At 51.1% G+C, this 16112-nt stretch overlaps 1 protein-coding gene across 14 annotated transcripts in view; it reads right to left on the reverse strand.

Annotated features, from left to right (window-relative positions):
• Positions 1 to 15508, reverse strand: part of RIMBP2 (RIMS binding protein 2) — a 78326-nt gene extending 62818 nt beyond the window's left edge. For 11 of the 14 annotated variants that reach the window (XR_005629309.1, XM_039724531.1, XM_039724528.1 and 8 more), the window contains exon 1: positions 15437 to 15508. The gene's annotated coding sequence lies outside the window, so the exon portion shown is untranslated. The remainder of the gene's footprint in view (positions 1 to 15436) is intronic. The other 3 variants (XR_005629310.1, XM_039724535.1, XM_039724542.1) reach the window with 3 other exon arrangements.
• Between the last annotated feature and the right edge of the window lie 604 nt (positions 15509 to 16112).

Raw genomic sequence — 16112 nt, forward strand, 5'->3', positions numbered from 1 at the left:
ATGGCTGCCAGCTGTGCCCCTGCTCAGCTGTGAACCCCAGGCTGATCCGAGCATCCATTATCCATTAGCCATCACTATCCATTACCCAGCATTTCAGTTTGGGGCTGTGGAGCATTTAAAGGTTGCCCTGTCAGGTTCCTGGCTGGAGCATCCATTCAGAGCATGTCCACACTGAACTTTCAGCTGCAAAGAGCATCCCAAAACTCAGGGCTCCAGACCCACAGCACTCGGAGTTCCAGACCCACAGAACTCCGTGTTCCAGACCCACAGAACTCTGTGTTCCAGACTCAGAGAGCTCAGGGTTCCAGACTCAAAAACTCCATGTTTCAGACCCACAGAACTCCATGTTCCAGACTCACATCACTCCGTGTTCCAGACCCACAGAACTCAGGGTTCCAGACTCACAGAACTCAGGGTTCCAGGCTCACAGAATTCAGGGTTCCAGACTCACATCACTCCGTGTTCCAGACCCACAGAACTCTGTGTTCCAGACTCAGAGAGCTCAGGGTTCCAGACTCAACAACTCCATGTTTCAGACCCACAGAACTCTGTGTTCCAGATCACATCACTCCGTGTTCCAGACCCACATCACTCTGTGTTCCAGACTCGACCAGCTCAGCCCTGCTTTAGGGAGCTCTCAGGGCTCCGGGGCAGAGCCCGTGGAAGGAGAGGTGAGATTCAGGGGAATGTCCTGGGTGAGATGCGGGGGCACAGACAGACAGACAGACAGACAGACTCTGTGCTCCCTGGGGCTCCGGGATGGCAGGAACCTGCACTCCACAGCCCTGTCCAGGGTGGTGCTGCTGAACTGCAGCTCAGGGCTCGCCAGGCAGCGAGGACGGGCAGGGCAGCCCCGGGAGAGCTGAGAGCGACCTGGCCTGAAACCTGCAGATTCCAGCTGAAATCAAACCCCTTCCTCCTGCTGAACCCGAGCTCTGGGCGGGACACAGACCTCTGGCCTGAACTGCAGCCACTCACACTCCCTGGCCTGCCTGGGGAAGCTCGCTGCCTTTCATCATCCTGCTGGGGCTGCCAGTGAAACGCCCCAGGAGGCTGCCAGCCCTTCCACAGGACCAGGAATAAACGAGTAAGATGTGTTTGTCATCAGACAAAAACACCCTTGTGTCTCTGCTCAAACAGCCTTCCAATATCAGCCACGCTGAGCAATTCCCACCGCGGCAGCAAAGAGGAAACACTGCTGAAAATGCAGAGTTTAGCTTGTGGCTAATTACACTGATCTAGCCTGGGGTGAATGGGGATCCTGATTGTCAGTGGGAAGATTGTTGATCTGATTTTTTAATCAATAAATTTAAAAATTAGAGCTCACTTGTCACTTGCAGCTCAAAGTAAGAAAGAACAATAGGCAGTACTGGAGGCTGTCCAGGCATGAAATCCCAGCCTGGAACAGAAACATCCAGAGCCTGCATCACCAGAATGATAAAATGAGTGCAGACAGCTGACAAGGAAAAAGCCCTGATAAGCAATAAAATGCTCACACCAACCAGTGGGAAACACTGCAGGAAAAGTATTATTTACTTGGATTTGATAAGTGAACTGTGTGGCAAAGTGAACTATTTCCTTCAAAAATCAGCTAAGGACTGGGCTTTTCCTTTTTTAATTTTTTATTGGAACAATAAAATCTTCTGCAACTGTATTAACTATACATTAACTATATACTAATAAACTTTACATATATATATGTATATATGTGTGTGTGTGTGTGTATATATATATATATATATATATATATAATCTATAAACTATTAAACTATGTTTCCACACTTTTTTCCATTAAGGTGACCATGGCTCTGTGCTCCCTCTCTTGGAAGCAGACACCCTGCACCCTCCATGGCACACAAACCCTTCCTCCACCAGTGACACTCCACAAAACCGAGCTCTGGTGGGAGCTCACTGAGCAAGCCCCTGCTTGCAGCAGCCTCTCCTCTCAAGCCTGCCCTTAGTTCTGCTCCTTCCTGCAGTCAGTATCACACTGGCTGCCCTTTCAGCCAAAAACTTCTCTGATTTTCACAGTGGCTCCTGCTGCAGCTGGCACCAATTCTCCACAGCACTGCAGTCTGGAGGGTTCCCATATTTTTAGCTACTGTGCCAAATTGCTCTGAATTTAATTAGTTAAACACCTATCTGCAGAAATCTATCCTAAATTCAAAGTGAGAGCCTGCTGTCAAAGTTTTTGTGATAAATCAAAGCAACTCTGGCACCTCCTGGGCAGGAAGCTCTGATGGAAATGACTCATGTTGCTGTGTCAGGCTAAAACCACTTCTAGCTGCAAGTCTCAAACTGCAGAGTATCACAGAACGTGCCAATAAATAAATCCTGTGGCCACAGCAAGAAATGCGATTCCTGGGAAAAATACAAATCTGGCTATTAGATGGGATAATTGCTTTATTTATTACTCTTTAAACTCTGATATAAAACTTACAAGCATAAGCTAAGATAAAGAGGCAAGAGACACATCCATACTACTGAGATTTCTTCCATAAAGTACCAAATAATTTACCTGATTTACAATTTTAAAGAAGGTTATTGAGCATAAGACTGGCTGATTTCTCCATTTTACTCATGCTGCAAAAACTGACACCCTCTGTGTCCTGGAGAAGGGTAAGAGATCCCTCCTGTGCACAGAATTCTGCTCAGACTGCAGGGAGGCTTTGCACTGGCTCTCAACTCAGACCTGGCCAAGCAAAGAAGCCTTAATGAACACCAGAGAGCCACTAATATTGAGTCTTCCAGAATGTTCTTTTCAACAGTGAAGCTCACATTAACACTGCTATTAACACAGAGTTCACACTCAGGCTCCGTGGAAGCACACAGCGTGTCCAGGTGACAGACACAGCAGCAGCCCTGCTCAGCACAGCTTTTACACCTCAGTTTTTAGCCACAGGTAGGAACAAGCCAGGTACCACTGCCGGAGCTCCACAGCAGCAAATCCAAACCCTGCCTTTCCATGGGGCCGCTGATTTTTATGGAAATGAAACATGTATTGGGCAGACCAGTTTTTCTTTCATTTCACACATGTAACTAATATATTTCTTACTGGAATTATCCCACAGTGATACCACCACAAGTCTAAGGAGAATCAGGCCTTTAAGCCCTAAGTATTATCAACATAAAATGCAAATCCTTTAAAAAGGATTTGAGGTGGCTTTTTATGAAAAATGACAGTCAGGAAAATGTCTGACTGCCTCTGACACAAACAACAGGACGAGAGCTGAAGATTCATCTCTGTGAAGGAATCTGAGACCCAAAGTGAAGCCAAACTCATCTGACAGCAGCTGCTCTCTCAATAGCAAACCGTCCTCAGTGACTTCCCGGTTTTGGCAGCACAAAAGATCACTCTGGCACAAGCAGAGCCTCCCTCAGGAGGGGATCAAACGGCATCCTGAGTGTGTGCCCCTGTTTGGGGCAGCCCCAAATCCAAACCCTGCCTTTCCATGGGGCCGCTGATTTTTATGGAAATGAAACATGTATTGGGCAGACCAGTTTTTCTTTCATTTCACACATGTAACTAATATATTTCTTACTGGAATTATCCCACAGTGATACCACCACAAGTCTAAGGAGAATCAGGCCTTTAAGCCCTAAGTATTATCAACATAAAATGCAAATCCTTTAAAAAGGATTTGAGGTGGCTTTTTATGAAAAATGACAGTCAGGAAAATGTCTGACTGCCTCTGACACAAACAACAGGACGAGAGCTGAAGATTCATCTCTGTGAAGGAATCTGAGACCCAAAGTGAAGCCAAACTCATCTGACAGCAGCTGCTCTCTCAATAGCAAACCGTCCTCAGTGACTTCCCGGTTTTGGCAGCACAAAAGATCACTCTGGCACAAGCAGAGCCTCCCTCAGGAGGGGATCAAACGGCATCCTGAGTGTGTGCCCCTGTTTGGGGCAGCCCTGGAACCATCCGTGCCCCCAGTCTGGGGCAGCCCTGCCACCACCCGTGCCAGCAGCAGCGCTGTGCCCTGGCTCCAGCAGCAGCCACCAGCAGGGCTCTGCTGTCACTCTAAGTGGTGTCAGCACCGAGTTCAAAGGGATCTGCCAAACCAGAAACTGAACCTGCAGGAGGGAGCGCTTTTCCTCCCAGTGCCAGGCTCTGGCATGAGCCCTGCTGGCTCTGTGCCTGCCCAGGCAGCCACAGCCACAGCCACCAGCAGCCCTGCAGCCTCCCTGCCCAGGTGAGCCCTGCAGCCTCCCTGCCCAGGTGAGCCCTGCAGCCTCCCTGCCCAGGTGAGCCCTGCAGGCACTGATGGGCTCAGGTGAGCTCTGCAGGCACAGTCCCAGGTGAGCCCTGCAGGCACAGCCCCAGGTGAGCTCTGCAGGCACAGCCCCAGGTGAGCTCTGCAGGCACTGATGGGCTCAGGTGAGCCCTGCAGCCACAGCCCCAGGTGAGCTCTGCAGCCTGATGGGCTCAGCAGAGCAGGCTCAGCCCGGGGAGATGAGCCCAGAGATGTGTCCAGGCTGTGCTCGGCTCTCCAGCCACCCCTCAGTACAAAAGCACAGCTCCTCCAGGCAGTGAGAATCTGGGATCATCTATATGGAAATTATTATTAGCATCAAACATTCTTCAACACACACTGCAGTTACTGAGGTTAAAGATGCTCATAATTAAAAATGAATCCATTTACTACACAAAATCGACAGTATAAATCTTCATGGGATTATTCTGTTTATCATCAGAGGTATGTGAACACCTTCACTCCAGCTGTGGGGGCCCTCTGACACCCAGTGAAGAGATGGGCACTTTCAGGAGTCATTGACATCCACTCTAAGTCAGGTACTAAAAGCAGAAAGCTTTCTTTCTCCATCTGATTTCTGCGAATTATTACTGCCTCAGCATTCCTCATGGTCCCTGTGATGGGACTAACCTGTCCCTCTCTGGCCAGCCTGACTGCAAATGTGACTTCCCCCTTGCTTTTCTGATCCATTTGGAGCTCACCTGGACCCACACACCTGCGCTGACACCTGCACTCCACCAGGAATGTGCCTGGAGCTGCGGCTGCCCCGTGCCCTTCTCCAGGGCAGCTCTGAACAGAGGCAGGTTAAATAACTGCATTATCACAGGACCAGAATTAAGCCCAGGAAGTGAGAGTCAATTTACTCTGACTTTCCTGTTAAGTGATGTGAGGATCAGTTAAAGGATTTCCTCTGGCCTCCATCTGCACCTGGATCAGCAGAAGGGTGGAATTGCTGATATGCAGCTCACATCCATCTTCCTCTTTGATCCACCTAATGAAAGTGAGATTCATGGCCATTTCCTGCTTTCCATCTTTTAAGGAATGTGGTTTCTTTGAAGATTCCTTGAAGCTTGCAGTATTTTCCCTTGTAACTAAATTCTGTTTCTCCTGGGTATTTTACTTCTTTATCACTGCCAGTGTAAGTTGTCAGAACACATCTGTCCAAAGCATTCTGGACTGACTGAGCTCCACAAACTTAAATTCTGACTTCAAATGACAGAAAAACTTTTCCAGAAAACATTTTTTGCTTCCTCTCTCCCTGCACCACTCAAGAATCTTGCATTCCTAACTGCTGGTGCAAGCACATTTAAATGATGGCTTCAAGTATGCTAAAATGGATGAGAAGGTGTCTTCATCCAGGTAATGGACAGGGTCTGCTGGAGCCCAGTTTGGGCAGGCTCTGCTGAGCCGAGCCCAGCTGGGGCAGGCTCTGCTGAGCCGAGCCCAGCTGGGGCAGGCTCTGCTGAGCCGAGCCCAGTTTGGGGCAGGCTCTGCTGAGCTGAGCCCAGTTTGGGGCAGGCTCTGTTGAGCTGAGCCCAGTTTGGGGCAGACTCTGCTGAGCTGAGCCCAGCTGGAGCAGGCTCTGCTGAGCCGAGCCCAGTTTGGGGCAGGCTCTGCTGAGCTGAGCCCAGTTTGGGCAGGTTCTGCTGGGACAGATCTGCTGAGCCGAGCCCAGTCTGGGGCAGGCTCTGCTGAGCCGAGCCCAGTTTTGGGCAGACTCTGCTGAGCCGAGCCCAGTTTGGGGCAGGCTCTCCTGAGCCGAGCCCAGTTTGGGCAGGCTCTGCTGAGCCGAGCCCAGCTGGGGCAGGCTCTGCTGAGCTGTCCTGTCCCAGGGATCTGCTCCCAGGCCCTGCTCTGCTCTCCCCTCAGGAGGAGGAGAACACACCGGGCATGGCAGAGGCTCTGCACAGCTGCCCTGGAGCTGCTTCCAGCCTGAAGGATGCTCTGAGTCCAGAGCTCCTCCTTCCCCCTGACCCCCTCCCACAAAGCAGGCACGTCCCAGGGCAGGAAAGCTGTTAGCACAAACACTGGAGCTCGTCCTTGCAGCTGCAAACAAACAGCCCCACACCAGCACATCTCCTGGAGGTCTCACACTGTGCTGGCCAGCTCAGAGGAGGCACTGGAGGAAGCTGAGGAGCTCCAGACGGGGAAGGTGGATGGTGGATGGTGCTGTGCTTGGTTTTGCACAGTGATTAGGCTCCCTGCCAGCTTGATTCCTTCCATGTTTTAACTTTCTGCAGCTGAGTGATTACATTAATAAACTTCCAGAGCAGACAGCATGCTAAATTCAAGCCACTGTTCATGGAGGAAGAGAATGGATGTCTTTAAATACAATTTCTCTTCTAAACCCTAGGAAAAAAAAGGCAAACCCTGGCCTGATTTTCTCCAAAAGAACCCTTCCTTAGAAACTCCAGCAACCTGCTGATTCTCAGCAGGGTTTTTGGGACCAGGAGAATTCCCTCTCAGCCGAACAAAGAATTTTTTCTTTATTTCTAATGTGGTTGCAGCAGATCTAACATTCCTCTCCATCACCCATCACAGGTCTGCAAAACTCAGATCCCAGTCATAACCTCCCCAGAAATTAGAGTTTGGAGACCTTGAGGTCGAAGGCATTCACCTGAACTATCAGCTAAAGCTGAAGCTCAGCCAGGAGGTGCTGTGCAAAAGCCACTGAGGAGGAGCAGCTCTGGCATTCCTGAACACCTCCCTCGCCTGGGCAACCTCAGCACCAGGTCTGTGCTGGAGTCAGCACCAGCGAGGAAATCAGACCTACCCTGTCACTTTGTCACTAACAGACAACACAGAAAAAGCTCTTTTAGTGTTTCGTAACATAAGCTCCCCAAATTCCTGGTTTGCTCACACAGCCCTTTCTTCTGGCCTGCTCCAGTTCCAGCTCATCCTGAACACAAATCCTACACTGACACAAAAAGCTTTAAGGTGTGTTTTGAGAATTCCACACTCTTTGTAAATGGTTTTAATTATTGAGGATGGAAGTAATGGGAGTTGTTCCTCACACCTCCCAGAGTGGGATATTGTGATATTTCCCCTGAAGTATTTACTTGCTGGTTTTATTGTTTGTGTAACAGTGGTCTATTATCAACCCAGCAATGATGGACAGTGATAGCTGAACATTCCTGTGGGACTTCATCCCTAGAGCAGCTTTGATGGAGGTGTGAAAACCCAAAAGCATTTTCCACACGCCTGTACTGGATGGCAGCAGTGGGAACCATGCACATGAGGAGATTTACAGGGATCTGAGTAAGATACACTGCACCAACCCATCAGGAGAGAACCCCAATCCAGCCCTGAAGTTATTCCAATAAATTGGAAATTCTGCTAATAGGAATGCCAGGGACCTTTAAAGGCACTGCACTCACAGGCATGCATTATTCTGCCTGGCTATTGTCAGCAATTACACTTTTAATGAATGTTGCAGAGAACAAACAATAAATAGTGCTACATGCCTCAGATCTGCATTTCTCTAACAGCCATGACTGCTATGGAAATTCTGTCCTCTTGGCAATTGTTACACACCACAAACAAAACCTCATTTTCACCCCAAGGCAATGTGGTGCCAAGGACAGTCCCTCTCTGCTTACTTGCGAGCTCAGTTTGCAAGGGGAGTAGTCCACAAATGACAAGCTTGTGAAAAGCTAAATTGTGATGTATTGCTGAGGACAAAGCCAGAACCAAAGACAAGGAATACATAAATTAGTAAAACTCACCAGTGTTTAGCAAAGAGCCCTTCTGAACTCACATTTACCAAGTGATTTTAAGGAGCAAGTCCAGACAGACAGCAGCAGAATCCCTTCACACACCTGGAAAATAATGGATGCTACCTTTTGACTCTTTGTTTTCCACTGCACCTTCTCACTGGGTGTTTTTTAAGCCTCTCCATCTCTCCCTTGGCCTGGGAAATCCCACAGGACCTGGTGTGACTTCTGAGGAACACCCAGAGCTGAAGTGGGCACCCCAGGCTGGCAGAACCCCGAAGAGAACACCAGGGCAAGCGGAGCCTCTGCCCGGGCTCCTTTCCTTGACCTTCTCCAACAATAATTTCCAATTCCCCACAGCCAGTTCCATCCTGACGTTACAGTGCACAACCCAGCTGCACTGGGGAAAATTCCTGTTACTTAGTTACAGCAAATCAGAGTGAGAAAACATCCTCTCAACAGCAGCACGGGCCCTGGAACGCTGTTAAATGAAGGGACATGGAAAATCAGCAGCTCTGCCTGAACGTTCTGGCAGTTTTTAGGTGCCAGACTGAATGTGAGTCACGGGAAGCAGAGTGGGGGGAGAGGGGAAGGCAGCACGGCTGAGAGGGCTCCTGGGGTCCCAGCTCTGGGTCTCTCTGGGTCTGCACTGGAGGCACTTGGGGCACTTACCTCTTCTGTATGAATGTCTTTACATGCACTGCCTGTGATTTTATAGCTCTGTTTATCTGAGGATGAGGCACAGCTCATGCTGCTGTGCCCCATCGTTGGTGGCTCCTGGCTGAGCTGGAATCAGGGCAGAGGCAGCTGTAAATCAGCTTTATGGGGTTTCCTAGGGCAGGTGGGTGCAGCCCATGTTTCTGTGTTTAAAAGGAAGCCTGCCCTTCGGGCAGCTGGTGTCACGCCAGGGTGGCAGCCCTGGCGGCCCCAGGGAGCCTCAGCAGGTGAGCAGGAGCCCTCCGAGTACACAAACTGATTGTAGCCACCCTGATTCATGAGAGTAGTAATTCTCTTAAAGATTAATGCATTTGCAGACTCATTACTAGGAGTAGCACGTGGGCCAGTTAATTTACAATGAAACAAAAAATGTCTGGTTTTAGAAGATCAATACTTCCCCCTCCTCCTTTCTCATACAACATTTAATTAAGAGAAGCAATACAATGGAGAAATGTTAGAGCAGGTTCTGCAAACAACACCCATGGATTTCCCTTGACCCTCCTGAATGATGCTGGGCAAATCAACCTGAAAGACCCTGGAAATTTCTCACCAGCAATGACAGCAAACCATCATTCTGAAGTACTCAGTAAAGAGTTTTCCTACTGAAAAGTGCTATTGCAGGCTAAGGGCTCCTCTAGACAAAATGTATTTTGATACAAGATTATAAACTTGTAAGTCTGACATCCTTTAAAAAAAACCCAAAATTTCATCCAGCTCCTCCTCATTTCTAATCACAGCTTTCACTCAGGACCACAGCAGCTCACTGGCACTGAGCCTTGGCAGCAGGTACAGAAAGTGAGGCCAAAGATCTCCTGTGGTTTATCAGAGAGCCAGTCAGAGCCACAGACAGACAGAACTCACAGACAGCACTCAGCCACGGCCGTGCCCTGGCCAGGAAAGCAAAAGGTGATTTGTTTGCCCAGGGCCCAGGCTGCTCCATCCATGGAGTGCTTACACTGCACTGGAGAGTGGATAAAGATGGATAAGGGTGTCTAAGGGTGTCTAAGGGTGTCTAAAGATGTCTAAGGGTGTATTAAGGATGTATAGAGATATGTAAGTATGTATAAGGGTGTACAAGGGTGTATAAAGATGGATAAGGGCACATAAATACGTATAAGGATGTCTAAGGGTGTATTAAGGAAGTATAAAGATGTGTAAGGGTATATAAGGGCGTACAAGGGTGTACAAGGGTGTTTGAGGAGTGTGGAACTGTGTGTGAAGTGTGAGCAGAGATGGTTCTGGCCTGGAGGAAGGAGGAAGAGCTCTTACTCTGGGAGTGGGCAGCTGCTGCCATTTACAAAACGCTCCCTTAGCAAAGCAGAGCCTAATGAATTACCAGGCATTAAAAATTGATTGTCCCCACACAGCATTTTGGGAGCCTGTATTGATTCACGTTTTCATTCTGCAGAAAGCACCAGGGCCCAGCTGGGGTCTGTGGGAGGAGAAGGGCTGGGGGGACACGCTGAGGGGCTCCTGGGCTCGCTCTGTGCTCATCAGAGCTGGGATGAGCAGAGCTCCCAGCAGAGCAGAGGGGCTCCTGGCGTGCTGCATTAACATGGACTGCATCCTTACCTGTCTGAAGCCAGCCCTGGCTGCTGTGCCCTGCAGGGACTCACTCAGAGTGTCCCTGCCAGGGAGCACGCCTGGCCTGACACGGGGCACAGAGCCTGTGCCACAGCAAGCCAGCCACAAGGCTTCTGCAGCCATCCCACATAAAAAACCTGATCAGGCTGCTGCCTTCAGACAGAGCCTTCTGCCAGGCCCAGAATGACACAAGCACATTTCCCCAACTACTTAAAGGTTATGTAATAGAGATCTGCAGAGCATTAGCAGCCACATGACACGTCCCACTAAGATTCCAAACTGCCACCTACAAAACTTAATTAGCAAGCAGTAAACAAGGGAGAGGGGAAGAAACACACCCCTGGAGCTGGCAGGGAATATTGCTAAGGTTCTAAACATCAGGACTGGGGACAGGGAGGGGGAGAACAGAAAGCCAGACTTGGCCAGGAGGGGGAACTGTGAGTGCCACAGAGGAGGGAAATGCAGAGCACTGGCCAGAGCAGCCCTGCAGTGCTGCTTGCAGTGACAGCTGAGAGCTTCTGGCCCTGAATTCTGAGCACCAGCAGCTCCCTAACCCTAACCCCAACCCTAACCCTAAACCATACCCCAATCCCAACCCTAACCCTAAACCATACCCAACCAAACCCCAACCCTAACTCAAACCCAACCCTGACCCAGCTGCATCCCTCCCCAGGCAGTGCCCAGCCATGCCCAGGGGCTCTGAGCTGTGCCCTGGCACACATCTGCACAGTCCTGCCTGGTTAACACCAGAGAACACTCCCAGTGGCAGGGGCAGGGCTCCCACTGATCATCCCACACCAAAGGCACCACGGTATTCCAGACAGGAATATGGAATACAGGAACACAACAGAGCATTTTCCAGCTCTGTAAGGAGGAGGTACAGAAATACTCAGCAGGAGCTGAAAAGATGAAGTACCAGAATAAATTCCCTGTTCTGGAGGAATTTAGCCTTGATGTAGGATTTTTCTAAGCCAACCCCAAACAAGTTAACCTGCCTCAAGAAAGGCTTATTTTCCTTTCTAAGCTGGCATAACTGTAATTTCTCCCATCACACATCCAGTGTAAGAACTTGATGAGGCTGTCTATAAAAGCGATTTCTGCTCCTCAGTGACAGACAATAAATCAGTGTGGCTCTGGGGCAGGTGGAGCGTGGAGGGGAAGGGGTGCATGTGATGGCTGCCCAGCAGCCCACCCTGTTCACACAAACCTCCAGGCACAGGGGCTGGCTGCAGGATGCTCTCCAAAGGAAAACTGGAAAAGGGGCTCTAAATGTCATGAGATGAGAGCAGGGAGGAGAATCTGTGCCATGCTGTTATTTCTCAGTGCCTTCCTCTTGTTCACAGGAACACCCTGCACTGCTGCTGGTCAGCCAGCACTGGGCACAGCAATGCCTGCTGCTCTAGGAGCCAAGCCTGTGTGCAGCAGGAAACAGAAAACTTTATGACAATTATCTAGTTTTTAAAAAGCAAAAATTAAGCCTCCTGTGCCATTCCCTCTGTCCTGACACTTGCTCTGTCAATGTTTCTACCAAAGCACTGCCACCAGCAGGGGAATGAGGCTCTTCTCTCCAACCTGGACAAACCCACCAGCACAACAGAGAATTCGCTAATCAAATGTTGTTCCAGAAACCCCAGAGCAAATTCAAATTCTTCTGGCACTCAGCAATATTCTTCTATAGATCAACAACACACAATGCAGGCTGTCAAGTGATTTATAAGTAGCATCTAGAAGCCTCTGCTGGGATTCAGCATCCTGATGGAGAAAACAGTATTTGGTCTGAAAATCTCATTTCCTACGCAGATAAAATAAATAGAATGTGGTGGAAAGAGTTCATTATTATTCCCATTTACAGAAGGAGAACAGAGCCCAGGAGATGCTAAATGCTCTGCTCAGGGCCATTCACAGAATCTGTGGCAGAGCTGGAAGCCCCACTCTGATTTCCTGAGCCAAGGTGTGGAGCCACGAGCCCTTGGAGCTCTCTCATGTCCTCAGCAGATCCCAGCCACAGGTGGCTCTGCAGTGCCCACTGGTTTGCAATGGCTCTGCAATGGCTTTTCAGTCCCCAGTGGCCCTGCAGGCACCATCACAGGGTGAACACAGCCCACACCTCACTCACCAGGGCGGGTGCAGTGAGCAGGGAGCCCCCGGTGCCACCCAAGCTGCAGCCCCAGCTGCTCCAGGGCCAGGGCACCCCCTCCCCTGCCCAGAGCCCCTGGCAGCCTGGCAGGAGCCCTTCCCCAGCTCTGAGCACAAACTGGGTCCTGGCACCCTGCTTGGGAGAAGCTGCATTTCCCCAGCGCTGTGGCTGCACTCCAGTTCTATTTTTATTCCTGATACTGGGATATATTTTTCAATTCTAACAGCTAGTGCTGTTGTAACAGAGGAAATGCTGCTGTCAGCAGCACTCTGTGACAATCCTCATCTGGGCTGGACAGGCATCTTGCACAGAACAGCAGCAGTCCAGTAATCACCAGTGGCACCAGGTGCTGTCCAGAAAATCTACACAGATTTCAGTTCCTATGTCCTGTGCACAGAGAGACTGTCCAACACCAGAGAGGAACTGTATCTGTACAGCTTGACATTCTGTCAGAACAGGATATACAGGCTGTGAAAGGGGGAAACAAAGGATTCACACAAAACTCCAGTTTAGTCAGAACCTTTCACTGAATAATAACCCAAAAATAAGTCCCAGGAAAAAAGTCGTGACTAACAGACACTCAGCTGCTGTGACATATTTCGTAGCAGTGATGAGGGCCTGAAACAGTTTCGGTGAAATGACAAACAGCCTTGACTGTCAAACATGAATATTGAAAGGACAGGACACGACCAATGAGCTTCTCACCACAGAGCCAAGTCAGCGTGATTTTGGGGATTTAATTTTGGTCTGTGGTGGGGCACTGAGCAAAAGGAAACCCCTTAACACCCGAGGATGGGAATTATCCAGGGAGCACAGGCCTCTCCTGTCCCTTGTGGCAGCCCAGAAAGGTTCAGAGCTTTGTAACCAGAAGGCTGTGGTGGTGGAATATTGATGTAAGGCTCAGTATCACACAGCTGGCCAAAGGGCAGTGCTCACACACACACCTAGCACGGATCTAACCAGAGACACATCTGTACAGATGTGCAGATGCAGAAGCACATCCACAGCTTGTGCAGGGATGGGACTGCTCACATCCATAGACAGATGCTTCAGGTTCCTGAGCTTGCAGCTGCCAGTTAACTGCAGCAGCACTCAGCAACTCTTCAGCCCATTTTCATGCAGAAATCTGTGGCACTGCCCTGCCCCATGTTTTGCTCCACCTCACTTTTCCTACCCCTAAAAGCCACGTGCTGTTTTAGAGCTGTAGCTTGGTTTTAATTCTAGAAATTTCAACAGGCTGCCTGTCTCACAAGGTGCCCCAGGTAGAGACAAATCCATCAAGCTGGATGTGATGGCAGAGCCCCCTGTTCTGCCTCTAGCACGCAGTCATGCTGTATTTCAGCAGGCTGGAACCCATTCAGGGATGGAAGCAGGGAAAATCAGGGCTGCTCTCCAGCCTGCAGACAGCACGGCCACTTCACTGGCTCCATTCAGAGTCGGTCTTTCCCCTTTTCAAAAGAAAACAGTCTGCACAAAGCACTGACCAGGACCATCAGATCAGAAAGGAACAACAAAGAGGCACCTAAAAAAACCCCAAGCTCCTTTAAGGCACTAGAAGTAGCACAGATGTGCTTCAAAGGCTGTCTGCAGTGGTGAGTGCTGGCTGACATCTGTAATATTTGATCTGAATTGCCTTCTTCATTTGTCAGCTGGGCAGACTGGAAAGCCCTGCTCTAATAAAAATGTAACACCTCCTGATCAAAAACGCCAAAATACAAAGTGACCACAGCAACTTTCCCATCAGTGCCACATACTGCTATTTTTTACCATATTGCCTTCATGGGGATGCTGTACCTTCCCCTCTGCTGCTTGGTCTGTGTTTCAGTATTTCATCTGTTTTCTCAAGGCAGCTCTTCTATCTTGCCAAGCAGTAGTATTTTTATTTGGATTATAGCATTCATGGTATTCTTCCCCTGTCACAGAATACTGGCTGCAATTCCTAATGTTACAACCAGTGGCTTTGAATTTAGCTATTTCTATAAAATATATCCAATCCCTTAGGAAGCAGACTCTGCATTTATCAGATGCAGTGTCAAGGCTCACTAATAAGTTATTCTGCTGAGTTATTTTGTACACAAACCCTGCATCACTACCTGCACTGGACAAAACAGCCCAGGCAGTGTTTTATCACTAAAAAAACAGGCAGCAGCAGCTTAAAAAAAAAAGAAAAACCAAAGGTTTAATGTGGCCCGGGATTCTCCTCGGCCACAGCTGCACTAAGCCCGGGTACAGCTGTAATGTCGACCATCACATCATCGCTCAGGGAAAGACACACCCCCGTGCCCAGCGCCACAGCCAGGGCCAGCGTGGGAGAGAGGTGGATAAAAACCCCGCAGAGCCCCCGGACCGTGAGCACAGCACTGTAATTCACTGTATTCACGGAACGGGCAACAGTAAATGTGTTGTTCTGTTCTACGTGCTCGGCCCCAGCCCTGCGTTTGTCTGTATCTGTCTGCAGATCTCGCTCTGTGGAACAAGGATGAGCTGTTTTCTTGCACTGGCCTGGCTGTGGACGCCAGCCAGGCGGCACGTACCGGCTGTGTGAGCCGGGGTGGCTGTGCCATGACAGCACAATCCCGGTCTGAAAGCAAACGCCCCGAGGAGCGCGCCCTGCCCGGGCTGGGGCAGCCGGCTCTGCCCGCAGAGCCCAGCTCGAGCACACACGGCTGCCATTCCACCGGGAGCCCTCGAAGCGACTGGGAAATGACATCAGATTAAACATCAGCCGCAGGCAGGATGGAATAATCTAGCAAGAGTTTAATCCCTTTACCTAGCGCTCCTGCACGATGCACATTTTATCATTCACAGCAGCACCTAGGAGGGAAGATGCAGTGAAGGGCATCGCCAGATTGCTGCAGAATAATAAAGTTTGCCTGCCTGCGATAAGAGTTACCGGTGCCGGAAGGGGACTGTCCCCCCGCACACGCATCGGCGTCCCTGTCCCCATCTCCATCCCATCCCCATCCCCATCCCATCCCCACGGGCCCCGCAGCGGCCCCGGCTGTTCCCAGCAGCGATCCCCCCGTACCTGCGCTCAGGCGGGGCCGGGGGCGAGCGGCTCCTGCGGGAGCGGAGCGGGGCCCCGGCAGCTCCGGTGCCAGCTGCAGCAGCAGCTCCGGTGTCGGAGCGGAGCGGGGCGGCGGCAGCCGCAGCTCCGGCGTCAGCAGCAGCTCCCGGTGTCAGCAGCAGCTCGGGGCCGGCAGCAGCTCCCGGTGTCAGCAGCCGCAGCTCCCGATGTCGGAGCGGGGCCGGCAGCAGCCGCAGCCCCCGTGCCGGGAGCAGCTCCGGTGTCGGAGCGCTCGGGGCCGGCTGCAGCCGCAGCTCCGGTGTCAGCAGCAGCTCCGATGTCGGAGCGGAGCGGGGCCGGCAGCAAGCTCCGGTGTCAGCAGCAGTTCCCGGTCTCAGCAGCAGCAGCTCCCGGTGTCACAGCCGCTCCGGGCCGGCAGCAGCTCGGTGTCAGCCGCAGCTCCCGGTCTCAGCAGCAGCTCCTGCCGGTGTCAGCCGCAGCTCCCGGTGTCAGCCGCAATTCCCGGTCTCAGCAGCAGCAGCTCCCGGTGCCAGCCGCAGCTCCCGGTGCCAGCCGCAGTTCCCGGGCCGGCAGCCGCAGCCGCGGCGGCGCTCGGAGCCGCCTCACGGCCTGTGGCCGCGCGGGCAGGCGCGGAGCGGAGCCGAGCGAGCACGGCGGGGGGGGGGGCGCCCCCCCG

Source organism: Passer montanus, unplaced genomic scaffold, assembly GCF_014805655.1.
Source record: "Passer montanus isolate IOZ18808 unplaced genomic scaffold, ASM1480565v1 scaffold53, whole genome shotgun sequence".
Taxonomy (NCBI): domain Eukaryota; kingdom Metazoa; phylum Chordata; class Aves; order Passeriformes; family Passeridae; genus Passer; species Passer montanus.